Consider the following 27,623-nt stretch of genomic DNA (forward strand, 5'->3'; position numbering starts at 1 on the left):
GCCCACACTGAGCTACAGTTAGTTGGGCGTAGGGCTGCCAAATACAATATCAGATGCCAGGTAGAATTAAATTTCAGGGGGGAAAAAAAAACCAACAAATAATTTTTTTTAGTAGAAGTATATCCTGAATATTAATCACTGTTCATGTGAAATTCAAATTGACCTGGGTGCCGTGTGTTTTTTTTGTTGTTGTTGTTAAATCTGGCCACTCTAAGTGGTGGATAAATTTACGTAGTTGTTAATAACAAGGAACATCAACACATATTCAACACATATGGAAAAGACCATAGCAGTGAAGAGAGGAGGCAGGCAGAAAGGGGGAGGACAGCAAGGAAGAGGGAAAGAGAAAGATCTAGAAGAAAGGGAGATAGGCATGGTGAAGGAGAAAAAAATCTGCTGCTGCAGCCGGCAGCCAGTCTGGGCCCAGGACCCAGGTGGGGCTGCGCCTAGAGCCCGCAGGGTTCTGGACAAGCTCCCTGTGTGCGCATGCTCCCCAGCCGGCAGGGCCAGCTGCTTGGCGCCACCCACTGCCATGCCCATAGCCTTGAGCCTGCATATGAGACATTAAACCCTGGCATAGTTTCTCTGCTCATTTGCATGCGCCATGGTCCCTTTTGACTTCACAAGTTCAAACATAAAATTATCAAGAATTTCAAGACGGTAACAAGAAAGCATCAAAGCAAGCGTGGTGTCCCTTCTGAGTGGGCCCCCTGTGACAGCACGGGTTGTGCACTGATGAAGCCACTCCTCACTTACTCTAACTTTGCCCGTGGAGCACCTTGTATCGTATTCTTCTCTAGCAAGGTAACGTCCTAAATCATTTAGCGTCTGTTTTTCCCACTAGACCAGGGTCAGCAAACGATATGGCACACTGACAGAATCCAGCTGGCTGCCTGTTTTGAGATACTTTAGGTTTTGTCTGTGGCTGCTTGTATATTACAATGGCAGATCTGAGTCATGCAACAGGGAATGTTTCCCACAACACATCAAACATTTGCTACCTGGTACTTGATAGAGGTTTGCTGGTGTCTGCACTAGACTGTAAGCTCCCTGAAGGCAGGGATCCTGTATGTCTAGAACAGTGCCCGGCATACGTAACGGAAAATGCTCAGGCAACACTTGTGGAAAAAAGAAAGAAAGGGGAAAGAAAATGAATACACGAAGAGCCTAACATTTTTGGAATTATGTTATCTAAAAGAAAAACATGTAAATTTATGTTTGACTTAATTTTTTTTTGTTTTCATATAAAAATTATGTTTAAAATCACTTACCACACTCTCCTGGGAAATGTAAGGTGTTTGTCTTGTGGCTTGGCATACCCCCTGACACACTGCTACATGCTTCAGTCTGAGGAAGCACAGACATTGAATACATATCATTCATCATTCAATAAATATTTATTGAGCAAAGCATGGGGCTAGGCATTATGACAAGAATGACAATGGTTCACTCTGTGTTACCCCATAGACCTATAGAGCTGATAGACCAAAGGAGAAAAGACTCGAAAATGTATGTGATACGTAAATGCAAACAGAGAACTATGTGATCAACAGTGTTAAGTGCAGAAGGAAATTTTGGGATCAAGTGCTTTGGGCATTTAGGATCAGGACAGATTCCTTTTGGCTGCAAAATCAGGAGAGGCTTCTCGCCAGTTTTTCCATTTGGTCTCAGATCCAATCCCTGCCCTTCTGCTTTGGTCTGGACCACAAGGAGCCGACTTCTGCAAACTCCATTTCCCTGCTGCCCTGCCAACTGGCTCCAGCTATCTCCCATCAGTGGGAGGCCGCGGAGAAAGACTGGGGCACTGGAGGAAAGGAGGAGGCAGGCTCCCTTCTCTCTGAGTCTCACTTTTGTCATCTGTACAATGGAAGAGCCAATAGTATATATTCCACAGAGTTTTTATGAGAATTAATTGAGATAAGGCATGCAAAATGCTTAGTACAGTACCTGATATATATAATAAGCATTCAAAAATTAGAGCTATTAGTCCTTTTACTTTTGCTTAGTAAGTGGGGAAAAAATACAGTGATCAATTAGTGATACCTGCTAAGAGTGAAGGGTGGGAGGGTTGTGCTATGTGGGAGGAATGTTTACCAGCCCTGATATTTTGAAGCTGTATTGTGGAGACAGAATTGATACAACCTGGATAATGGGTTGACAGAATTTCGTAAGGTATTGGGAGAAATCAAACAACAAGGATGGTGATATCAAAAAGTAGGCAACACATGATAAAGAGTAGATCGGGAAAGAAGGTGATGAATTCATTTTTAGACAAGGCTGTTGAGCTCTTTTCAGTTGCAGAAACAAACAAAACCAAAATAACAAAGGTATACTTGAGAATCCCTCAAGAGATGGGGGTTTTTGATAGAGGTACACATATGTGCAGTGAGTTAGCAAAGAAAATCATCAAAGTAGCTATACATTCAGGCCTCATGGGGAATTGGAAAACTATGCAGGAAACCATAGCAACTCCAGTTAGCGGAGTCTAGTCTCCTCTGAAGAGGAGAAACCAAGACTCCTTCTGTTTCTGCTGCTGCTTTTCAGTTTTCCTCTTCCTGCCTCTATTTCTGTGGTCATATGCTCTGTGTCTTGCATGCAAGATGATCTGACTGAATATTTGTCATCTAATATGAAGCTTCCCTCTGGGCTGCGTTCTCCATTTAGGCCACCTCATGGTCTCCTTATGTTAACTCACACTGGATGCCTTTGGCTTGGCATAGCAGGGTCACCTGATGCAATCTGTCAAGGCCCACCTTTCTCACCATTCACAGCTGGTTTCATGGCCAGTCCAGTGTAGATATGTTGAGTGAATTGGAGATTTCAGTGAGATCTCCATAAACTTGAAAAAAGTAAGATTGGGTCGTGTTAAGGGAGCATTGAGGATACTTAATTACTTCTGATATTCTACATCTCATATGGATTTGATCATACAAGATCACAATCTATCCAAGCTTTAGGGCAAAGAAGTCAGATATCATTTAGGCAAAAGATGACTTTTTTCCGTGGAACCCAGAAAGTTAACAATTTTCAGAGGGAGAAATTTTCTGACTGGCCTTTATAGGGACTTTACTAATTTCTTAGAGAAAAATTTAAAAATTGGCTTGCAAGGGTGGGTGTGGTGAGGTTAGAATTTTCTTACTGCTTTGAGAATAAAATATTCTACAGCTCACGAAAACCAACAAAACAACCCTATCCTCTGTGATTCTTCCCAGAACTCTTCCAATCCAAGATGTCCATCACACTGTTGGAACTTGAAGGACCCAGAGCTTGCAACACACATATTCCAAGGACAAATTGATACACGGTCACTTATATGAGTTTCTTTAAAAACAAAGAGAGGAAGAAAAAGAAGAGAAAAGAGAGTGAGAGAAGAGAAAAATGAAAAGAAAAAGAGAATGTTTTGAAAATCTATTATTGATGGAGATAGATGCTGGCTTTTAACGTCCAGGTGGCAAGTGAAGAAAAACAGGACAGCTCTTTATGCTGCTGTACTGGAGAGGTGGCATGTGTGCTTTTCTTTAATCCCTAAGAGAGAAGCACCCCAGCATGCAGTCTTTTCTTAGAATAATTCAAATTAAAAATAGTGAATTTCACAGACACTATGGAAGATGTAGAAAAGTTGAAATGAAAAATAGCCAGTATCCCAGCCTCTAACCATACCCCCTTGTTATATAAGTATTTTTATCACTGTTAGTTTTTATGTCATGGTCTTCAGAAGCCCTTGGGCTCACCACACAGACCTGCTGGGTCTGAATGCTGACTCCAGCGCTGGCATCTGTGCGACTTGGCGAGTTACTTCAACTCTCTGGGCCTCCGTTTAGTCGTCTGAGCCATAGATACAATAATAGTAGCTCCTTGAAGATTAAATGAGACGAGTTCTCTAGAGTGCCTCGTTCAGTACCTGGCACATAGTCAGCTGTAACTGTTACGATTATCCATCATTAAAATAAGACTCTGCAGTCCCAGGCTGGCTGGGCGGGAGCGATGAGCAGTTGAAGCCAGTGTTAGCCTCCACATTTTCTCCCTTTCCCACAGTGATGGGATTCTGGGTCTCCTTCCTCTGGCTGCCCCAACCCACACGCAATCCAAGACGCAAGACGTAACAAGCGTCAAGTGAGCACCCAGTATGTATTGAAGGACCTGTACTGGGACTTGGGAAAACACCATGGTGACGCGAGCTGATTCCGCAGAGAGGTGGCCAAGCTCCAGGGCTGTGCCAGGGGCTTTAGGTGCATAAGCTGAACCAGCACCCTACAAGGTGGCCACGGTGACTTTCGTACACTTGAGGAGTCTGTTTCTCAGCAAGGTCACTGTTATGGACTGTGACCTTCATATGTTCAAGTTCCAACCCCAGTACCTCAGAATGTGACTGTTATTTAGAGATAGGGTCTATAGAGAGGTGATTATGTTAACATGAGCGTATTAGTTTGGGCCCTAATTCACTCTGACTGGTGCCATTACAAGAAGAGGCAGTTTGGATGCTAGGAATGCATGTACACAGAGGAAAGGCCACGTGAGGGCACAGCAAGAAGGCGGCCATCTGCAAGCCACGGAGAGAGAACTCAGAAGAGCACAAACCAGCTGACACCCTGGTCTTGGACTTCCAGCCTCCAGAACTGAGAAAATTAATATCTGAGGGACTTTGCTGTGGCAGCCTTAGCCAACTGATATACGCGTTGTTACGTAACTTTCAAAAGCTCAGCAGGTCCTCAACCTTAAAAAGGAAGGAAATCCTGTCACATGCTACAACACAGGTAAACCTTGTGCTCGGTGATACTATACTCAATGAAATAAGCCAGTCACAAAAAGGACAATTCTTTTTGATCCCACTCAGATGAGATATCCAGAGTAATCAAATGTGTAGAGAAAGTAGCATGGTGGTTGCCAGGAGCTGAAGAGGGAGGAAAATGGGGAGTTAGTGTTGAATGAGTACAGAGTTTCCGTTTTGCAAAATGAAAAAGTTCTGGAGATGGATGGTGGTGACGGTTGCACGTCAATGCGAATGTACTTCATGTCACTTAACTGTACAATTAAGAATGGTTAAAATGGTAACTTTTAGGACATGTATATTTTACACAATAAAAATTTAATTCAAAAGAAGCTTGGGAGGCTCTCAGTCTTCATGAAGTTCAGTCTCAGTGAAGTTTTGGCTGATTGCATTGGGGGAGATGAAGGAAAGGAGTTTGAGGAGGAGGAGGGCTGGAAGGCAAAGAGGCGAAACTCAGGGATGAGAAGAGAAAGGTCTGTTGACCGTTGCTGCTCTGTCAGAACGTTTGCCCGCATAGTCCAATGGAAGTTGTCCTGGCCCCACCTGGTTTTGAATGCCCAAATTGTAACACATGCACAAGCATACCAGCGAGGAGAACACTATTTCCACAGCGAGGCTGGATTCCCTGAGATTTCCTTTTTTAAAATGCTATTTCCTCTTTTGTGTCCCAACATCTTCAGAGCCTGCTCTTTATCACACTCAGAAAGAAAACATTTGCTCAGTGGGGGTCAAGACACTTTTCAGATTCTTCCACAGCAACAAATCAGAACAGCCTCTCCTCATGGCCACCTCAGATGAGCTGACTCAGCATTTATGACAGAGACCTTAAGCAGACAGAGCTCCTGTGGGGGGAGTTCTCACACCCTGTGTGTTACTGAAAGCCCTTCAGGAAGAACTCTATGGTTGGAACAGCCCTCCCCCTGACTTCCTCCTCCCTTCTGTAAAAGGCCACCTGCTTCTGTTCCTTCTTCATGCGCGTGGCTCTCTCTGTCTGCATGTACCGAGTTGCGATTCTTTCTTTTCCACTCTGCGTAAGTACTATTTGGTGAAGGAATACCCACTCAACTTTTGTTTAAGGTCAGCATGACCGTTTGCAACAGTTCCCTGCCAAATCTAAGACGTGAGGGTTTGGACCCTTGGTATTTGCCTGCTCTTTTGGTTTGAATTGACTGAGATGGCCTTCACTGGGGATCCTTAAAGCAATCCACTCATGAACCCCAAGAAAGGCAAGCGCCCCAGGTCCTGTCTCCATCTGCACTCTGCCTTGACCTTCCAGTGAGGCCCCTTGAGGCACACCGTGAACTTCTGTGTGGGCCTGTGAGTAATACACCTCTCTATCCCAGTTTCTCTCGTTGTTGAACTGTGGCTCATCCTCCAGCACCCTGTGTGCTCCACTTAACACGTGTTAATTTAACAAAGTGACAGCACACAGACAAGCCCAAACTGAGGGGCACTCTACGCCATAACTGGCCTTGAAATCTTCAAAACTGTCAGGGTTTGAAACACAAGGAAAACCTTACAAACTATTCCAGACTGAAGGAGACAAAAGAGATGGACAACTGGCTGTAACTTGGTTCTGGACGCATTGTTTTTGCTGTAAAGGACATGATTGGGACAATTGGCATAACTCAGATGGGGTCTGAAGACGAGGCCTTAGTGGTACATCAATGTGTATTTCCTGATTTTGATGCTTGAAGTGTGGTTATACAGGACAATGTCCTTGCTTGTAGGAAATGCACATTAAAGCATTCAGGAGTGATCGGCCATCAGATCAGCAAGTTACTATCAAATGGTTTAGGAAAAAATAATTCTTTGTATTGTTCTTCAAATCTTCTATTAGTGTAATTTTCTTTCAAAATAAAACAAGGAAGGGAGGGAGGATAGAAGGAAGGAAAGAAAAAAAGAAGGAAGGAAGGTGGAAGGAAGGGAGGGAGGGAGGAAGGAAAAAAGGAAGGGAGGGAGAGAGGGAGGAAGGAAGGAAAGAAGGAAGAAAAGGAGGAAGGGAGAGAGGGAAGGAGGGAGGAAGGGAGGAAGCAAGGAAGGGAGGGGTAAGGAAGGAAGGAAGGAGTGTGGAAGGAGGAAAAGAAGGAAAGGGAAGGGAGGGAGGGAGGGACGGAGGAAGGGAGAAAGGAAGGAAGGTGGAAAGAAGGAAGGGAGGGAGGAAGGAATGAAGGGAGTGAGGCAGGAAGGAAGGAAAAAAATGAAGGGAGAGAGAGAGGGAGGAAGGAAGGAAAGAAGGAAGGAGAAGAGGAAGGAAGACAGGAAGGGAGAGAAGGAAGGAGGGAGGAAGGGAGGAAGGAAGGAAAAAAGAAGGGAAGGAGGGAGGGAGGGTGAAGCGGGCAGTGCCTTCTTTGGTTGGGAGGAAGGCCATGCTCACTGTAGGCTTTTTTATTCAGGTGGTTTCAGGCACAAGCCTGAGCTCTTGAACTTGAATTACGTGTGAGTTTTCCTGGTGAGTCAGTGATGCCAATGAAATTTGGGAAGCTTGCTGGACTGTGATAGTGTGCCTTCCATATTTTATAAGTCTTCATTTGCTTTCTCATTGTTCTCCTGGCATACTTCCTGATCCTCTCCAACTTTTTTTTCCTTTAAACAAACAAACAAACAAGGAAACAAAGGATGTAACTACACAGAATAAATGATAAGGTGTTGATTTGTTTTTTAGAAATCTGAGAAATGAACGCTGAGATACTGAATTTTTATTTTAAAATTTTTTTCCAATCTGAAAAATATGTATCAAGACTCACTGATACATAAAAGCTAAAATCAGTTTTAAGATATTTCTTCCAGTCCCCTTGTTCCCCCAAAAATCAGTCACTTAAAGGCTATGAAACTTGATTTTTTGAAAAAGGTATCTGGATGGAAATAGGGGGTGGGATTTGAGAAGAAAGATGACAGGTTTGTCATTGCTCTTGCTGTTCTGATAGGCTTCATGATGGTTAGATGTATAAGGTCTTGAGTGTGTGTGTGTGTGTGTGTGTGTGTGTGTAGAAATTCTTTTTTTTTTTTAATGGAAACCACACTATACATATTGTTTGTGACATCATCTACTTAACAATATTCTTCTACAACTTCATTTTTAAAGGTTAGCTAATAAGTGTCCCATTGGACATGGATCTTCATTTTGCTTACTGACCCCAGCTGGGGTTAGATTTGACATCCCTTGATCCACCATCCATGCCTCAGATTTTTGGCTCAACAATATGCCTCAATGTGAGAAAGAAAAGGGAAGACTCGCCAGTTCTCTCTGGGAGGATTTGTACTGTTTCCCACTTTCCCGTGAAAAGAATTGAGCTCTGAGGAGGAAGTTTGGAGGAGTGATTAAGATTACACTGCTGAACAGGTGAGCTGGGTTCAAATCCTGATTCTCCTCTTACCAGCTTTGTGAAGGTAGGCATGTTCCCGAACATTTCTGTGCCTCAGTTTCCTGCTCTGTTAGGTGGGGGTGCAATGAGTAGTACCTATCCCACAGGGTATCGAAGGATTAATAAGCTGTAAGTATCTGGTACATGGTAAGTGCTCACTGGTGTTGGCCACTGTTAATACTATGAATAAATAAGAGACACTCTCGAGTTCTGTGAAAGGGTAGAAAGACAGTGAGTGGGGCAAGCTCCTCCCCTCCGGGAAGGGAAATAATCCTGTGTTGGTGGCAAGGAGTAATTATGGTGGAAAAAACATTTTCCAAGTTCTGGAGCTGACGTGTACTCCTTGTGACATTTTAATCTCTGAGTAATAGATTCCATTGCCTGCAGAACTGTGATTTTTTCAGTTTATTGCTTTTTCCTCTTCTCTCTCAAACCTGAATTCCTTCTCCTCTCGGCCCCAGCCTGTCTCCAGCAACCATGAACTGTTTCTGGACTGTCTCCATTATGGAGCCAGGTTTACTCAACTCAGGCAAAGAAGCCTGAAAGCTCAGGAAGCACACTGCCTTCCCTGGGAAAAGTGGAGAGGACCTACTGTGTGCTCCATCCATCACATCACCTTTCATGTTCACAACAACCCTGCAACGCAGATACTACGATGATCTCCATTCTAGGGTACAAAAAAGGGGTTCCATACACAGGCTTTGGAGTCAGCGAGCCAGGTCTGGTTTTGTCATTCACACACTCATTATGAAACCTTGGGCAAGTTACTTAACTTCTCTGTGGCTTGGTTTCCTCATTTCCAGAATGAAAGGAATAATAACGCTGGCCTTACAAGGTTGTTGGGAAGATTAAATGAAATCACGTGTGTAAATTAGGTGTATGGTATAGCACCTAGAGCACAGTACATGCTCAATAAATGCTAATTACTACTGTTATTATTTAGAGTTGAAAAAAACTGAGCCTTAGGGAAGTTATAATTATTATTATATTTTACAAGTGAGAAAACCTTAGTCTTTTCCCCACTATATATCGAAGCTTGCCCCTCTGTGGTCAAGATTCCCATCCATGTCTTCTCTAGTAATTTTAGGTAGGTATTAGGTAGGTATATATTTCTCAGCATCCCATGTGGCTAGATGTGGCCATGTGACTAGCTTGGCTAGTACAATGTACCTGGAAGTGATATCTGAAGCTTCCTGGTTAGGTGTTTACAAAGAAGGGGCTTGCTTGCCCTGGCCTCTTTCTCTCTTGAATTGACTATGTGAGCCGTCATATAAGAAGGATATAAACTTCTATCTTGTTTAAATCATTATATTTTGGGTCTCTGTTACAGCAGCCAGACCTACACAGAGAAGGAGCAGTGGTGTCAGTGGTACTAGGACTCTGGCTAGGAGTCAGTAGACCTGTATTTCCTGGCCCTGCCCCTCGTTTTCTGCATGACCAAAATATTCCTTTCCTGCCTCATCTCACAGAATGTATGTTGCCAGCACTTTACCAAACATTAGCAATACAGAAATAAATAAGACATTGCCCCAGAAATGATGTAATCTACCTGCAGTCTTGGGGATGTCATCCAAGTTAATCCTTGAGAGTATTCCCTCACAGAGGACACAGATTCAGTTCCAGATGCAGGCCAGGGCTAAGTTATTTCTTCCCAGGTTTTAAACCTTGTGTGGGTTCCAAATCTGTTAACATAGTCAGAAAAATGCTCAAAACTATCATAGGTGCTTAGACATTTACTATTATAGTTCTAAGTCGTTGGAACGATATTGAACCTCAGCTCCAGTGGTTCTGTGTCAAAGGGAAATAAAAAGTACTTAGAGGATTAAAAGAGAAAACACATGGAAAGCATGTAGCCCCCTACCTGACATTTGGGGCACACTCAGTAATGATGATGAAGGTGTAGGCTTGATTCTCGGCTGCTCTGTAAGTGGGCTATGGTATGAGTTGGCTAAAAAGACCCTCTGAAGGGTGATCACCTCCATTATTCTGCCCCCACCAGGTGCTATGAAGTTTAAGCGAGGCCGTGTTTGTTAAAGCACTTTTCCCAGAGGGTAATGTCATAGTGGGTGAGTGAAGTCAACATTCCAACCTGCAACAGTCCTCCCTACCTAGCTTAGCCCCTCCCTCAAACTCTTTTCTTTGTCCTTGCCAACATTCCATCTGATGACTGCTGCTGCATTGCGATGCTTTATGATTAATTCTGAGAGTTAATGTTAGTGGCTGGCGATCATTTAGTCCTGATGTCCACTGGGATCTGTCCACATACAAGCGCAATTAGTCAGAATTCAGGAAAAGAAAAAGGTTTAACTTAATCATTATAGTATATTGTCTCTCGGCATTTAAATATTCATAACAAGTGACCAGTTTTTGAGTTCTAGAATGCTGACTCTGAATACGAGTCCACATAATTCCACAGAGTAATGATTATTATCCTGATTTTGTAGGTGAGGATACTGTGATTCACAATGATCGTATAACTCGAGGCAGGTCTACCATGAAGCAAATGAAGCTTAAGCTCAGGCCTCTCACTTACACCAGCCTCTTCCAAGGCCCTGTGTTGATTTTGAATCCATACATTTGATTCTTTTTCTTACAGGGCTCTCTAAATTGTATAAGCTTTGGGCCCTTCAAAGTCTAGCTCCATCCCTGTAGAGTCACACAGATGCTAAAATAGTGGAGCCATAATTTGTACAGAAATCATTTGGAATTTCAGTTGAGTTTAAATTTACTGTAACAGTTCATTGTAACTTATTAAAATAGTGATATTGACACCTAAGGTTGTGCCAGTGAACCCACATTTGTCCACAAGGTTGGGATTGGAGTCTCCCAGCGATAGGCCCAAATGATCTGCTAGATAAATTTTCTCAGGTCAATTGATTGATATTAGCACTTCCTAATAATGCCCAAAGGACTACACTGTGATAATGACCATAATAGTTTGGCCTTACAGAGCACATTTCCTCTGACATGCTCAGTGATTGCATCCATTTTTTCTTAGAGGCCAGAATTATCACTTCCATTTTATAATAGCTAATTGAGCCAAGGAAGCAAATATCTTAATGAGAGAGCCAAAGCAGAGGATGAGGGGACTGGTCATAAGCACATATGAGACACCTCTGGGAATTTCCAGATAGGACTCAGTGATATGCTGAAGGTGCTAGGCAGCTGGCCTTTAAAAATGTGAGTACACATAATTCTTCACCTGACTCCAGTATATCTGAAGCCTGAAAACTTCCTACTCATCTCATTTCTTCTCCCACATCTTCCAGCCTCAGATTCCTTCATTCCTCTTCTCTGAACACTCATTATCTTTCAGACCTAAGATTGGGCATGGCAGAGGAATGTGGAAAAGAGAAGGGCACTCTTATCCAAGGGGACAGGAATGTGAAGATGGGAAAAGGACACATGTGCCACCTTTTGAACTGAATGCTAATATTGCAACACCAATCCTACTCCCTGGGATGGCTGGTCGAGAACTGGGATTCTCTTTCTTTTTCATCTATTCCATAGGGTCTGCCCTGTCTAACCATCTCTAAGCACCGCTTAAATCACCTCTAGAGCTTTACTTGGTAGAGAAAAACAAACACACCTTGAAGTTTCTGATTTCCCCTAATTCAACCCCTGGGAAACCTGCCATCTCCACACGTTCAGCATCAAGGTCTTTCCTTGTCTTATCAGTAAAATGCCATTAAAAAATATATAATAAAAGTTATGACTCACATTCAAAACAAATCTCATGGTCTTAAAGATATGGAGGCATTGTTTTTTTTATCTTTTGAATGATCCCAGAACTAGAGATAAGACTAGTTCTGATTTTCCAGGAAAGCAGGGTGAAGGTTGGGTAAGGAGATGGCCAGAGAACAAGCCAAAGCATCCAAGTCCTATGTCAACTACACTATGCTTGGCAAGGGCAGGTCAAGAAAATGCAAAGACATGCTTGAGGTAGTCCACGGGTGAAAGTCCCATGAGGGCATTCAGAGGAGGTAAAGGACTCCACCTAGTCCAGGAGTCCCACGGGAACCCACCAGTGGAGGATGTTTTGGTCCCTTTCTTGGAGTCTGAGGCAGGGATGTTATACATCAGTTTCCAGAACAACTTCCAGGGGCTCATTTCTGAGTAATTGAGAAGGCTTTGAAATTCTGAAACATCTCCATTAAACACAGACCAATGATCCTTTCTTCCTCACCTCTTTAACATCAAAACATTTATCAATTAATATATATAGCTGGACAAAATTAAAAAGTTAAGATGAGCTTATAATAAAAAGAAAGTCTCCTGTCCTACTTCTCCCTAGTCTGGTCTCTTATTCCCAGAGACCATTACTTTTTTTAAATTTCAAAGTTTAAAAGTCTCTGGTTCTTGCCTCCATATTGATGAATAATTTGCTGTACTGCCTTTTCATGATCGATCAAATTGACACCTTTTGCATCGACTTCCCATTAAGATATGAGAGTTTTGCTCATTGAATCCCTCCCCTCACCATTCACATATTTACATCACTATTTTCAGTTCTCAGCTTTTGTAACTTAAAACACTATAATTGAATTTCTGTTTACCTTATTATCTTGTCAGTTGAAACCAACTCTTGCTAATTTATGCCCGAAAAAGGATTTTTGGGGGCATGGGGATGAGGGTGGAGGCAGACATCCACAGACACAAAGGAGCTGAAGAGCCAGGCTTCAGAAAAGCTGGGAATAAGAGTTGTTTTGGGAATCTAAGGAGCAGGAATTAATGCACTGTCTCCTACAGCACTGCCCAATGAGAATTAATGGAGATTCTTAATTTACCAGAAGAAAAAGTCTGATTGGCCTACACTGGGCCACATGCTCACCCATTGGCTAGAGAATGTACTAGAATATGTGGATTGACAGTCTCGCTAAGACTGCATGTGATGGGGAGGGGCAATGACCCAAAGGAATACTAAGGTGCTATTACTAGATGACAGGGTGGGATGGTAAGGAAGATAGACACTCTACACCTCTCTTTGTAAGATATATGTTACATGGTCATCTCTTCCTTTCTCTTGCCTCTCCTGCCTTCCTACTTCTCTCATTTGAATTTGTAGTTTTACACGAATAGGATTCATAATATTTATAGTCTTTTCTGTGCCTGCTTTGTCTTTTTGCTGATTTTAAAAATTGAAAATCAATCAAATGGTCTTTACACTATTATCTTTCTGGAGAGAAGAGTAGTGGCTATGATTACATTCATTTTCTCGTAGTTTATTATTTTTCATGATTTTCTAATTGCCTTAAATTTTGTATGCTCTGCCTTTATCATCTGCTTCTCGTCTTATTTAAAAAACATATAAAATATCTCTAGCATACTGTCTAGTTTTTAGAAGTTCTTTTCTCCCCAGAGACGTCCTCTTGGAACTCTCTATTTACCTCCTCTAATTTAGACTGATTGCCTTCTGAAACTGATGATTAATTAGCTGTTCTTTTCCTTCTCTTCAGTTCTTCTCTAAATTGGGCACACAATTCCCATGTCTTTCTTGATTTACTTCCTTGTTTAGCTGGAGTACATCTCAAGTAATTCCCAAGTGAAGGGTGGGTAGGGAGTAAACTTTGTGAGTCTTGTACATACAAAGATATCTATTCTGCCATCATTATTTATGACATTTTATCTGGGATAGAATTCAAGTCAAAGACCATTCTGTCTTTAGTTTTAAAAATTTTGTTCCATTTTCTTTCAGCACTCTGTGTTGTTGTGACAGTCTGTTTCTTCTTGTTCCTCTGTAGATGATGTTTTCTCTCTGAAGCTTTTGGGATTATTTTTCTTTATCATTGGTGTTCTGAAATTTCATAGAGATGTGTCTAGGAGGGGTCTTCTAAAATGCACAACTTTTAGTATGGAAGCTCTGTCCTTCATCTTGGGAAATTAATTTGTATTATTTCTTTGAGTTTAAATTCACTGTAACAGTTTATTGTAATTTATTAAAATAGTGCTATTGGCCCTTAAGGCACTTTTTCTCTGTTTTCTCTTTCTGGAACCCCTATTGGTCAGATGTTGGATTTTCTGCACTGATCCATGGTTGTTATTTTTTTCTCTCAAATTTTAAGGAATTCACACCACATGAGGGAGACAGTTATATTATAGAGCATGGCACATATAGTTGGCTTGCTCATTCAACATACCTCCTACTTTGCTCCTCTGCTACAGAGGCTAGAAAACAAAAACTTACATTTCCCAGAACCCCTTGCAGGTAGGGTTCAGACATGTGCCCTGTGTTCTTCCAATTGGGTGTTCTAGCACAGGTAGAGGCAGAAGTGCTCAACATGAGTGGCAGCTGTACACCGGAGATTGAATCTTCTGACAAGAAGAGTAGTAGAGGTGTCAGTTCTTGAGCTAGCTGTGGCCGTGCTTATATCCTCAGGTCTTTAGTGGGTGATGGGGGCTAAGGAGCAGCAGAAGCAGCTCTATGTTTCTTGTCTCAAGCAGCTAATGTGATTGGGCTCTTTCCTGGCTGTTACTCCTAGCTTGGTAGAATTGAGCTGCTTCTCTATCCCTCCCCCAAATTCCATGAGTCACCCAATGTCCTTTAGCAAGTTTCTTTCTGCTTGAAATAACCAGAGAGGATGTTGTTTGCATATAGAAACCTTGACATGGTTGTACTGGACACCGTGGGAGCAGAGGAAAGGCCTTCTCCTACATAAAATGAAATGGTTTCACAGAATGATTGGCAACTGAGCAGAGACTTTTAGGATGAGTAGAAATTTCCTGAGTGGACAAAAGTAGAGATTTCAGACAGAAGCACAAAAGTGGAGAGATCATGTACATTCATTTATTCAGTATTCATGAGTACATGCTGTGTTCTAGGAACTGTGCTAGATTCTAGGCCTATAATAAGTAAGATAACCACGATTCTTGCCCACAAAATATTTACATATTTCTAAATTACATATGTACATTATGTTAATCTGTGAGAATTTAGATAGGAAGGTCACAATAAAGAAATTGTTCTCTCCCTGTTCACATTAAGTACTTGTCCGTTGGGAGGTGAAGAAGAATATAATTTCTTACCTACCTTCCTTCAAGTAAATAATGGTGAGACAATCCTCACAATACTGGGCATATTTGGTTATATCCAGGTGAAAATGATTGTCCTTTTCTGAATAAGTAGGATAGTCCTGTCTATCCTACTTAATCAGTGTCCAAAGAGATGTATGTTGGTGCTGCAAAAATCAATGCGAGAGGAGGATAAGCATTTGAAAAGAGGGATAAAAACATACCATGTTTCCCTGAAAATAAGACCTAGCCAGACCATCAGCTCTAATGCGTCTTTTGGAGTAAAAATTAATATAAGACCAGGTCTTATTTTACTATAATATTAAACCGGGTCAATATAATATAACATAACATAACATAACATAACATAACATAACATAACATAACATAACATAACAGTGAGTCTTATATTAATTTTTGCTCCAAAAGACACGTTAGAGCTGATGGTCCGGCTAGGTCTTATTTTCGGGGGAACACAGTACTTGTGCCAAAGGCCCACTTGTCTATGTCAGGTCTCACAGTGAAAACAGTCTAATGGAGGAACCACTAAGCTACTCCAGATGCCCACTATCATTGCCACCTCTTGGCTTTGTGTCTGGGACTCCAAATGGCCAAGCCCAGTCATGGCATGACAAGCTCTGAAGGACAAGATGTGATGATTGCTCTTAGATCCAAGGAAATTTTCTGTTGGCCACGTTCTGTGTGCTGATGATCGCTTTCCCTGGAAGACTTGATGCCTCGGTTGGGTTTTGATTGATTAATGACTTGAAAGATAAGGTCCCGTCCTGATTCACAATGAGTTATTGTCTGTAATGCCAAATACCATCCTTACATTTCCTTGGCTTTCTCCCTTCTGGGAGTTGGCACGGTCATGTTTTCACTAATTCAGTTATGGGAACTGGTGGGGACCCAAAAACAATGGCAATTCAAGAGGCAAATTCCAGATTCCAATAGTCAGTTGCAGAATCAAATTTTCAAAGATTTCATTGCTAGGACATTTTGTGAAACCAATCTCTAATAACAACAATAGTTAACGTTTATAGAATGCTTTTTATGTGCCAGTAGCTATGATAAGCATTTATATGCATTTTACCATTAATCTTCACAACATCACCATGACATAAAAATATTCTTATTATTGCCATTTGCGATGATGAGGTTGAAAATGGTTAAGTAATTTGTTCAAATTGAGTCAGCTAATAAGTGGCAGAGCCAAGATTAGGACCCAGGACGGTGAAATCTAAGGCCTGAGTTCTGAACCACTCTATTTTCTCTCGTGGAGATCTAGAGTTTTTGTTCTAATGATGTATCTCTATTTGATACCCTTCCTCGCCCCAGGAATAGACTTTGAACAAAATTATCATTTACTAAAGCCAAAGCTTAGGTCAAATTATGAATTGAACTTAGTCCAGTTAGTTTCATATGTAGGCATAACCTAAAATGAAGCATTGGCAGTCCCTTCTCGGATTGGCTTGATTGGCATGCAAATTGCAAACTTTACAGCTCTAAAATAGTTCGGATTTTTAACTCAATAAATAAAAGAAAAAACAGTGGAGCTTTCTTGAAATTTAAATTGTGAATATATCCTGAGTGCCATCATGTTACGAGATGATGCTTTATCATGTTCAATGGTGTCACTACTATTTTAATACGGATATTTATTTTCACGATTTTAAATGGCACATCACAGGAAGTCAGCTGCATTTTGATTTTTAAAAGTATAGAAATGGCCGAAATGGTTTTCTGGATTTCAGTGAGAAAGAACAGCCTCCCTGCTAAAACAGCACTTTGATTAGATTCAAGGCTAGGCACTGCATCACTAACACATGGAAATGGTATAAATTTGTTGTTAAACCATCTGCAGATGGTTATGTTTTTGTTTTTGTTTTTGTTTTTTCCAGTAAACATCCAGGGGCTGCGATAGTGCTGTTTAGAACAAATGGCATTTCATTCTGCAGCCTCTTCATATTTTGCATAGCAATGTCCTGTTCATTCAACTGGGTCCCTAGTTCTTGAAAACAAAGACTGTTTAACATTAATGACTGCATCTTGGAAACGGAGAGCTTGCTCCCTGGTGAAAGATGGCCTGTTTTCGATCCCTTCCTATTCATTTGGAGGGTAGAAAGGCCACTGGATGAAAGGAAATAGCAGGAAGGGGGAAAGAATGCCAGCTGCAATTTTAGCACGGGTCCCACCCTTTGTGCTTACAGGCCTCTTAGATCCTGGTTCCTCTTGGTGAGCTGGGAGTTGGCAACAGGACAGCAGGAGCTTTCTAAGACAAGGCATGGGGCTCCCACCCCTTGGCTGTTCTTTCTGCCTGGGTACTGGGCTCCATGCTTTTGCCCATCTGGTTGCAAACACGCTGGTCCTAGACCTTGCCCCCTGGAGTCCAGAACAAAGGTACCCAACCATGAAGAACCAAGTGTTCTTTTCTCACTCTCTCATCCGGACTGCGGGGATGGAGGCAGGAAGGGAGTGAGGAAGAAAGGGGAAGCCCTTGAAGGGTATAATCTCCTGGAGAGAAATGTGCTTTCTAACACCAATGTAAATACGATTTATGCAACTCCAGCAGCCAGGCTCTTTTATTTCCCTGACTCGGAAACACCGGCCGGAGGTTCTTACTTATCTTCCATCCCAGAAGGGGACCCTGATCAGAGCTTGGTCTTGCTCCAGCATCTGAAGTACAAACCACAGCCTTGAGACGGTGCCAGGGCAGCCAATTAAGAAGGTGTTGACGATACTTCCCAGGAACATTTTTCTAGATGTTTAACTTTGACCGAAAGTTTAAGCTTCTAATAAACCACGGGAACTTCACATTTTCCAGGGAATAGTGCCTGGGCTCTTAAGAACTTCCAAGAAAAGCCGATTCTCAGAAGACTTTGCAGCTTTCAAGTTCACCCGCCCATTCAGGAGCTTTCTGGAAAAACCAAAGGCAATGAAAACAGTGCATTATCACATGCCCTGAGATTTAGACAACTAAAGTCTGATAAGAAATTTGGCACCAATTAGGACACCACATTGGCTTTGGGAAACTAGGCCCCGCAGTTTCAGCCCTGCCCTTGGGCGGTCGGTGTGACAGGGTTGGCCAGCAACAACGTCTATCAGCCCAGTGGCTCAGGGTTGTGCTGGCCAGACCTTGCTTCTTTCATCCGGATTTTCTCAGCGTCCTTGGGAAGATTAATGTTTTATTCAAAATTACCACAACCTAGCTAGTGAAATCTAAAGTGTGTATGCCCACTGAATCAGCAATCTTACTAAGAGCCCTTCAAGTGGACTTCCACCACCATTTTACAGATGAGAAAAGTAAGGATCAGAGGAGCTAAGGAATTCACCAATCAGAGATGGGTCTTGAATCTGGGGTTCTGGTCCACACTTGGGAATTCCCAAGACTAGGTAACAGCAAGAGACTATCTTGGCCATGGTGTTGCGAATGGTCCCACTGATCATAGCCTCCCTCCTCCAGTTACCGGATCCTGAAGTCGGCTGGAAAGTAGAAAAGGAGGGGCCTGGTGGAATAGGGGTCGGCGGAATATGGAAGTCTTGGGACAGCAGCTTTTTATCAACGGGCGCCGAAGTGTTTCAATAATTATAAATAATAATTATAATTATATTATAATTATTTATAATATAAATAATTATAATTATTTATAATAATTATAAATAATAAAAGCTGATGCATTCACCCTGGTGCGTAACGACTGAATATTAGCCCCGGTCATAAATACACTAATTGAGATATAAGTAGTGGGTTAAAGGTGGGAGGGATCAACTCTGCTTAGGTGGGAAGTGGAGGCATTAACAAGTTGTGCATCAGCCCATCAGATGGTGGGTGGAACGGAAGGGCATTTCAGGGAGGTAGAGGGCAACAAGCAACAGGTTGGCCAACCGAGGGAGTAGGGTCAGGTGTTAGGAGGGTGGGGAGGGAGCAAATTTCTAAGAGATGAGACTGGAGGAACACAGAGACCTGGCATATGACAACTTGACTGGGGCATTCTGATAAAATATTCTCATGCTTTGGATATGTGGACATTCAGGTGTTGTTTCTTGACTCTAAAACACAAGTGATTAAACTTTCAAATAAAAATTTTAACCAAGTATTGTGTATAACAGACACCTTCTTCCCATCAAGACCTTCATTGCATTCTTGGTGTCTCATATGCCCACTGAGGCACAGGGTCCCACTTTCCACTCCCCCATGGCCTTGTCTTAACTGCAACACACCTCCCAACAACCTTCCTGGAACTAGATCCCTTTTCAAACCCCCAGACTTTTAAGTGAGCACCCGACTCCTGCCTACATATTCCCAGGCCCCTCCCCAGGGGCTGGACACTGCTGTCCTTCCTCATCCACGAGTTGTGGATTTTCTGTGAATCAAGTTATCATTCCAAAACCATGCTACAAATTCCCATCTGCCTTTAATACCAACCTTCGCCCAGTTGCCCGGTGCCTCATTCCATCTGCCGAATTGAATCCCCTTACATACTAACACCTGCAGAAAGTATACCTGCGGTCAGGATGGGTACTGTAGAATGCACTTCCTGCCATTCCCCTCAGGGGTCAGTGCTGCAGCCAGGTAAATTTCTTCAGCCCTCCGTCCCTGTCCCACTCAACTCCAAATATCCCAAATGTTTTACCCATCCCCACTCACTCTTGTTAATGAAGACGCAGGTAGAGCCCTTTGTAAATGGATAAGCTTATCCACGTTAAAAGTTCTCAGCTGTGGCAGCTATAATTGAAGATTATCTCTGGTAAGTTTTAACCTCTTCGTTTGGCCTTAAAATTTTATTCACCTGAGGCCTCACACTGGGCCCAGTCTAGTTTCTGACTTGAACCCAGTCTGACCCCGACCCAGACTGGTTTTTAAGTCGGACCCAGCCCAACGCCAGTGGTTTCCAGACCCAGTCTGGAGAAAAAAAACCTCAAATAAAGTCTGAAAGCTCATGAAGTAAAAGCTACTGAGGAACTTACCCATCACCTCCTGAGGCAGCGAGAAAGCATCAAGCTCGGGGCTCAGCAGGTACCTACGTTAGTTTGCTCATTGCTCCTGGGGATTTGTGGGGGTCTCCTTCGGTTCCATCTTTTTACACCAGAACTATTAAAAGATAAACTGAGGCATATTAAAAATTTTAAGAGTTTATTTGAACGAAAATCAATTCTTACTGGGCAGCATCCAAACAAATAGAAAGAAGCTCCGAGGAGCTTTTCAAAATGAAAGACTTATAAGCAGATTGGAAGAGGAACAAAAAATAAACGAGGTGAAAAAGCAGATTGGTTATTGCAAAATTACTTTCCTTTAGGGGAGAAAAGGAGTCTGTTAGGCAGATGACCTAACTCGTGCTGATAAGGTGATTCCTGGTTGACTGGTTTAAGATTCCATTTCTTGGAGAGCCAAAAGTGTAATTAAGTCATATTTTAGTGATGTGGGGCTTAACAACATAAGCGACTCCGTTTTAGGCCTGTTGTCTTGATTTTAACAGTTGTTAAATATGATGGGTTTTGGGGACACTAAATTTTTGGCTTCGTTGTATTTCTGTAAATGGTTTTTCATTTCCTCGAATGCCCTTTGAAACGTCTGTTGGTTTATTGTTCTGGACACAGAAAATGATTGTCCATTTGGGGGCTGCTTAATACAGATTGAGAGAAGGTCAAAGCTTTTCAGTGCTGAGCTGCAAATAGATAAAAAGAAATCCTCGTTTCACATTTTATAGGGTGTGACTTATCTCTAAATATTGAAAAATAGACATTTGGAATTCAGGTTTTTTAATCATTTAGTGCTGTCTTGCTTCTGAGAAAACAAGTGACCCAGTCACCAACGCATATTTGTGCCAAGAAATGCGGGGGATGTAAGCAGCAAGGCCTGTGATCTTTCGTTTACTCTCTAGTGAGCCTCATTCATTGGTTCAATGACTATGTTTCAGTGTCTTCTCTGTGCCAGATGTGTGCTAAATGCTGTGATACAGCGGTGAGTGAAGACGGGCAGGTCCCTGTCTTCATACAGCCTGGCTGGGGAGACAGGCAGTTGTGTGAGCAATTACCTTAAACTGTAGGGAACATTATAACCAGGGACACTTAACCTCATCAGGCATCCAAGAAGGGCTGTAAATGAACACGTGGGGGCCAAGCAGAAGTGAGCAAGTGAGCTATGGGCAGTGGGACAGCATGTCATAAGGAAAGGAGATGAGGACAGGTAGCAGGAAGTGAATGAGAGGAGTTCAATCTGGGTGGAATAAAGAATGTAAGGAGGCATTGCCAAGGATGATTGAGAGGGAGGCAGTAGCCAGATCGCACAGGGCCTTGTAAGCCAGTTTAGGGCTCGTTCTGTACTCTACAAACAGCAGGATTTTAGGTAGGAGACTAACATGATTGCATTTGTGTTTTTGAAGATTCCCAGGAGAGGATTGGTAACATTGTATGTGTATTGGTCAATCTGAACATCTATCTGCAAGGCTGCTTTCTCTCTGTCTCTCTGTCTGTCTCTCTCTGTCTCTCTGTCTCTGTCTCTGTCTCTCTGTCTCTGTCTCTGTCTCTCTCTCTCTCCTCTAAGGAAAACTACTACGTAAGTGTGAAGAGGCCTAGGACATCTCTAGAAAGACACATAAGACAGTAACAGTGGTTGCTCCTGGAGGGAAGCTGAGGCATGAAGGACAGAAGTGGAAAGAAACTGACTTTCCACTATGCACCTTTTCACACCTATTGAATCACATGTTATCCAATTAAAAAAAAATTTAAATCTGAGCATTGAAGAATTCTTTAAAGGGGATGGAATCCCTTCTTCATTTTCCCTGATGGATGGGCATTTGACTGTCCAAACACTCTATGACAGTTTCAGGGCTGAGAAGTCAAGTGTCTAAAATTCATTTCAACACTGAGTTCATGTCCATGTTCCTAGAATTCTGCCCTGCTCCCCCCACCCCCAACTTCCCCATCCCCCATTGATGCTAGTTCCTTCTCTGCAGTACAGAATAAGCCTCTTCCTCTCCCAGGCTTTAAGACCTTTGCAGAAGGAAGGCTATTGTGGCTCTTCGCAGTTAGAGGGCACAAACAAAAGCTGGCAGGGCAGGCAGCTGATGTCAATGAGGAAAACAGGCCTAGCTGAGTGAACAGGCAGTGAACCCTTCAAGGGCATGATGAGGGGTGGTGAGCACCCTGCCCAGGACAGAGAGAGGCAGCAACCATTCTCCTCCAAGGAAATACTGCCATGGAGGAAAGAGGACCAGATGTTACTGTATCTTCCCAGGGATGTTGGAAACTGATAACCTGAAACTAATAAATTAAAAAATAAAAAAAATAAATCAACAAAGGAAAAAAAAAAGAAAATAGCTTAGAACTTAGAATCTAATAGGTGCTAAAGATATATTAGTTCCTCATTTGTTTGTGGATATTGTATACAATAGAATTTATAGTACTTCCAATAAAGGTATACACTTACATTAAAAAAAAAATGTTGGCAACTAAACCAGTTTTTTAAAACAGCAGTTGAGACGAGGGGTGGAAGAATTGTGTCCCTCTCCTTCCTCTCCTCTGGGCTGTGCTTGGGCTATGGCTCTGTTCCTTTACACGTGGTCACAGGTCTGGCTTAGGGTTTGCACCCACGGCTGTATCCCTCCCCCAGTTCCAGGAACAGCTCCCTCCCCTTGCCCTTTCAGCCCTAGGGATGGTACTTGTGTCCCACCATTTCCAGTCCTGGGTGCTTCCCCATCCTTTGTTGGTTTCCTTACCATTGCCCATAGCTCACGTGCAATCCCTTCATTAAACTCCTTGCAGTTCTCTCTTGAAGTGTGCCATCTCTTCCCTGCCGGAGAGTGTCTGAATATGCCCTGTTGTGGCCATTCATTTGTTCAGATGTAACAGTGTTGGTTCCAACCTCAGATTAAGGATGAAACACGTGAGTTAAACATGACCAATGAGAGCACTGAATCACCCAAGCCGTAGTAATTGGTTCCACAATGTTCCAAGTTGTCCCAATGGGAGGGAATAATAGTACTATGTAGAAACTACCAAGAAGTACTCTCTACCCTCCTGAATTTGTGCCTGGGAGAGTGTGAATTTGGAGCGTCCCGTAGCTATTTCACAGCATGAGGACCAAGCCCAACACCAAAGAAGGAAAAGTCCAGAGGTGACCTTGTTTGAGTCCCTGGAACTAAATCCACTCCTCAGTGTTTTTGTCAATGAGACAGTAAAGCTCCTTATTTTTTTCTTAAGCTAGTTTGAGTTGAAGTTTCTGCCACTTGCATCCAAAAGCATAACATATTTAAAACAACAACAACAACAACAAAAACGATTACCACTTTACACAAATTTCATTATACTCACTGAATTAACTAAGCAGGAAACCACCCCTATTTCATCTTTGGACTAGATACACACTAACACACTGCAGGTAAACCCATACTGGATTTCAACTGTGACAGGAGCTAGAGAGTTGGTTTGAGAAAAATCTTCATCTGAATGAATGGGAGATTGGTGCCATTGTGGGCAAGACAAGTTGAAGCCTGATGTTTATTAACTGTTGTAAACCAATGATGAATTTGTGCCAGTAACCAAAATAGACACACCTGGGCATAATAAACATTAATTATCAAAGAGATCTACTAACAACCTAAAAGATCCTTTGTGGACGCCAAGTGTGTCAATGATATTAGACCTTATTCTGTGCATTAATTCATCCAAGAATTTGCTGAGCGAATGTCAGCCGGGTGCAGTGCCGGGATGGCACACAGTTTTCATTTCTTGTGTCGGTTGTGGTGGTGGCTGCTCAGTGGGCTGTGTGGAGAAAGACTGTGGGGCCCAATCTGGGTTTAGCAAGAATGAATATCATAGTCAACGAAAGGTGTGTTCTGTGGAAGTGGAAGGAAGTTGTGCCCAAGGCATTTGTCATTCCTGCGAGTTGAAAAGGGCCTTGTTTAGAGTGAGAAGGAGTCGATTTGGGATAAGTCACTTCCAGTCTGTGTGTCTTTATTTCCTCAAATTTCTAAAATGGGGGAATTGACCTAAATAACTTGTAAGACTTCTTCCTTCCTTTATTTATCCATTCTTTCATGTGTTGGCTTATGCTTAGCCACTATGGTTGAAATTTGTCCTTGTGTTGGGGTGATTTTCCATCTTATGAATGCAGTTCTCTCTAGTATAGAAGCCAAAAACTCACTTTCCCAGACGCCTATGTAGCAAGAATGCAACCATGGAATCTAGGTCCCCCAATCAGGTACATCTGTTCTGAACTTGTTTGGAAGCTGGTGATGGCAAGAAGGCAAGGCCTGCACAGAATCCATGTGGCAAGGACAAAGGCAGAGACATCCAGTTTGTTGAAGCCGCAGTCATAGAGGGTCTGTTGGTAATGTTCACCGCCTGGCTATGGTGGCAGCCCCAGTGGGGAGACTCTGATAGCTTCACTGCAGCAGCTCTGCAGCACAGGTGGGGACATTGTTCCTGGCTGCCAGCTTTCAGGCCTTCATCTCAGGACCTCCTTCAGTGACCAGTAGTTGTTTAATTCTTTAAAAAAAAAAAAAAATCATTTTCCTGCTGAAATGAGCCAGAGGGGATTACTTTGTTCTCAAGAAACTAAAAAACGTATGATCAAGACTGAATGCCTTCAAACAGACATTTTTCTCCTTTAAAGATGAAAAAATTCAATTCTCTTTTATGAATTATAAAACGTATGCTTCGCTAATAGCGTAAAAAATGTATGTTGTTGGAATTATCAGCAAGATAATTGTTGCAGATAGATAATATGCATCATAAAGGAAGGTTTTTCTCACTTATATCTCTTCATTATTCTAACTGTACTAGAGAAAATGTAATTCCTTCAGTGTTTATGGCTCACAGTTTTACATTGAGAGAAAGACCCCTCTTCTTAATCATTGCTAGCGTGATTTTTTTAAAAGAGTTTACAGGAACATTTTGGTTAAGTTTCTATAATGTAAGTAATACCTTGAATTTGCTATAAGAATTAGAACTAAGCATCTCCTGAGGGTGGATGTCCACAGCAAAGAAACTCACTTGACTAATTGCCTTTATGAGAGTTTCTTTAGAAGATCTGAAACTTAGCCCCAAACTCTGTGTAGAAAAAATACTGTATTGCTTTATTTTCTGTAATCAATTGAAATGTCACTTCAACCTCCACCATACCATACTGTTGAAAAACAGATATCTAGTAATCATGTCTCAAAGTAGGTAAAAGGGCTTTACCTCCTTCATATTATCCATCAACAAACCATTCTCTCCTTCTTTGAAATAGACAATAGATATTTTCTTGACTTTTTATGCAAAAGTCTTATTCACATGCAAAGTCAAACTCCTTCTTTGGAACCTGATTGTTGTTCTCAATCTCTTTCAGTGTTGAAATTTTGGAGCCTAAATATTAGGGAATTCTTCCTTCTCTTGTCCTCTCAATCCTTGCTCCCCTAGGAGCTTAACAAAATTCCTAGGGTCTTACAGCAGAGCAAAAACTTACTGGATATAACTTCCAATTCCAGCCATGCTGGAAAAATAGGTATCATATTATCTTCCCATTTTTAACAATTATAATTCTGGACAAAATGTCTGAAGAAGTGGTATGTGGGCATTAGACAACAGGCAATAGAGGGGCATAATCCTTGAGAGAAGGAAAACAAACAAGGTGAACTTCTCATTCATCCCTATGAAAAATTCAATACTATGCTAAAAAAAAAAAAAAAGTCTGCTTGGGGCCCTGTTACAAATCTAGGCCCTGGAAAGTAGAGCCCAAACAGATGCAGTGGTTTTTCTAGATAAAGAAAATAATAGATCAGAATTTAGAAATGCTGAGGCTGATGGAATTTTCAAGTAGGGCAACTGAGAGAGGAGAGTTCCAAAGTTATGAACAGGGAGCTTCTTGTGTTGTGGCTGGGTACTAAACTGCACAGTCTCCATGAGGTCTGACAGACGTGTGAGCTCAGTAAGGATTCCATAAATATTTCAGTTCTGATAAATCAGAGTCAAGATTTCACTAAAAATCCATAGCAATTAGTTAAGGCTCCAGAATAAACAAACATCAGAAGTAGTGCTACTCTAGCCCTAGAGTAAGAACAACTTTAGACCTGCTCTAACAAAGCCTAAAACCAAACCTTGACAAAACCTAAGCTGCAAATAAATTAATTGCCAGCCAGAGCAAGACTCAGCACTTATTAAAGGAAGACTCTCAACCAAATAGCATCCCAAAAGTCAAGTACACAGTAACAAATTACTAGATCTAGGAAGAAGCAGGAAAATTTGTTATATAATCAGGAGGAAAAAAAAATTCTGTAGAAACAGATCCAGAGTTGACAGAGAGGTTGGAATTAATGGGTCAGGACTTCCAATAAACTTTTATAAATTTATTTCAGGATTTAACAGGAAGTGTGGACATTATGTGTGAACAGGAGAAGAATCAAAACAAGGAAATGGAAACCATAAAAAGAAACAAAAGTAAATTGTCAGGGTGAAAAATACAATATAGGAAATTTAAAAGTCACTGGATGGGCTTACGAGATTTGACATTGCAGAAGAAAAGTTCAATAAATTTGAAGATAGGTCAGAAGAATTATCCACATTTTTAAAAAAAAACTTTAAAAAATAAGCACAGTCTCAAAATCTGTAGGATCATATCAAGAAGTCTAACATATTTGTAATTGTAGTCCCAGAAGAAGAGGAAGGAGAGACTGGGGCAGAAAAAAAGTGTTTGAAGAAATAGTAACTGTAAGTTTTCTAAATTTGATGAAAAATAACCTGAATGCCTCAAATATCTCAATAAATCCCAAGTGGGATAAACACACAGAAAATTATATCTAGTCATGTCATAGTATAGTTGCTGAGAACAACAACAAAAATTCTTAGTGGGGTAAATATCACTTATATGGGAACAATGATTAGACTAAGAGCTAATTTCTTATCAAAATCAATGCAAACCAAAAGACAATGGAGTAACATTTACAGGGCTAAAGGGAGGGAAAATCCCTGTCAATCTGCAATTCCATATCCAGCAAAAAATCCTTAAAAATGAAGTAAAAATAAAGACAATTCTATGTAAACACTTGCTGAAATAATTCATTACAATGGATTGCAGTACAGGAAATGTAAACAGAATTCCATCAGGCTGAAATGAAATAATAATAGTCAGAAAGTTGAATCTACATGGAAGAATGAAAAGCACCAGAAATGGTAAATATATAGATAAATATAGAAAACACACTTCTTGTTTATTAATTTATTTAAAAATAGTTGACTATTTAAAGTAGAAATAATAATGTATTGAGGGAGTTTATAACATATACAGAAATAAAATACATAACAATAATAGCAGAAAGGACAGGAGAAAGTGAAGGGAAGTATACTGCATAAGTATACTGTATATACAGAGGGTGACAAAAAGATGTATACACATTTTAAGAAAGGAAAAACTGTATTCAAATTATAATACTCAATGTATACTAATAACAAAAGATGAATACAAATCATGTGCATACATTTCTTTTTGGCATACTGGTATG

Source organism: Rhinolophus hipposideros (genome assembly GCF_964194185.1).
Source record: "Rhinolophus hipposideros genome assembly, chromosome: 9".
NCBI lineage: Eukaryota > Metazoa > Chordata > Mammalia > Chiroptera > Rhinolophidae > Rhinolophus > Rhinolophus hipposideros.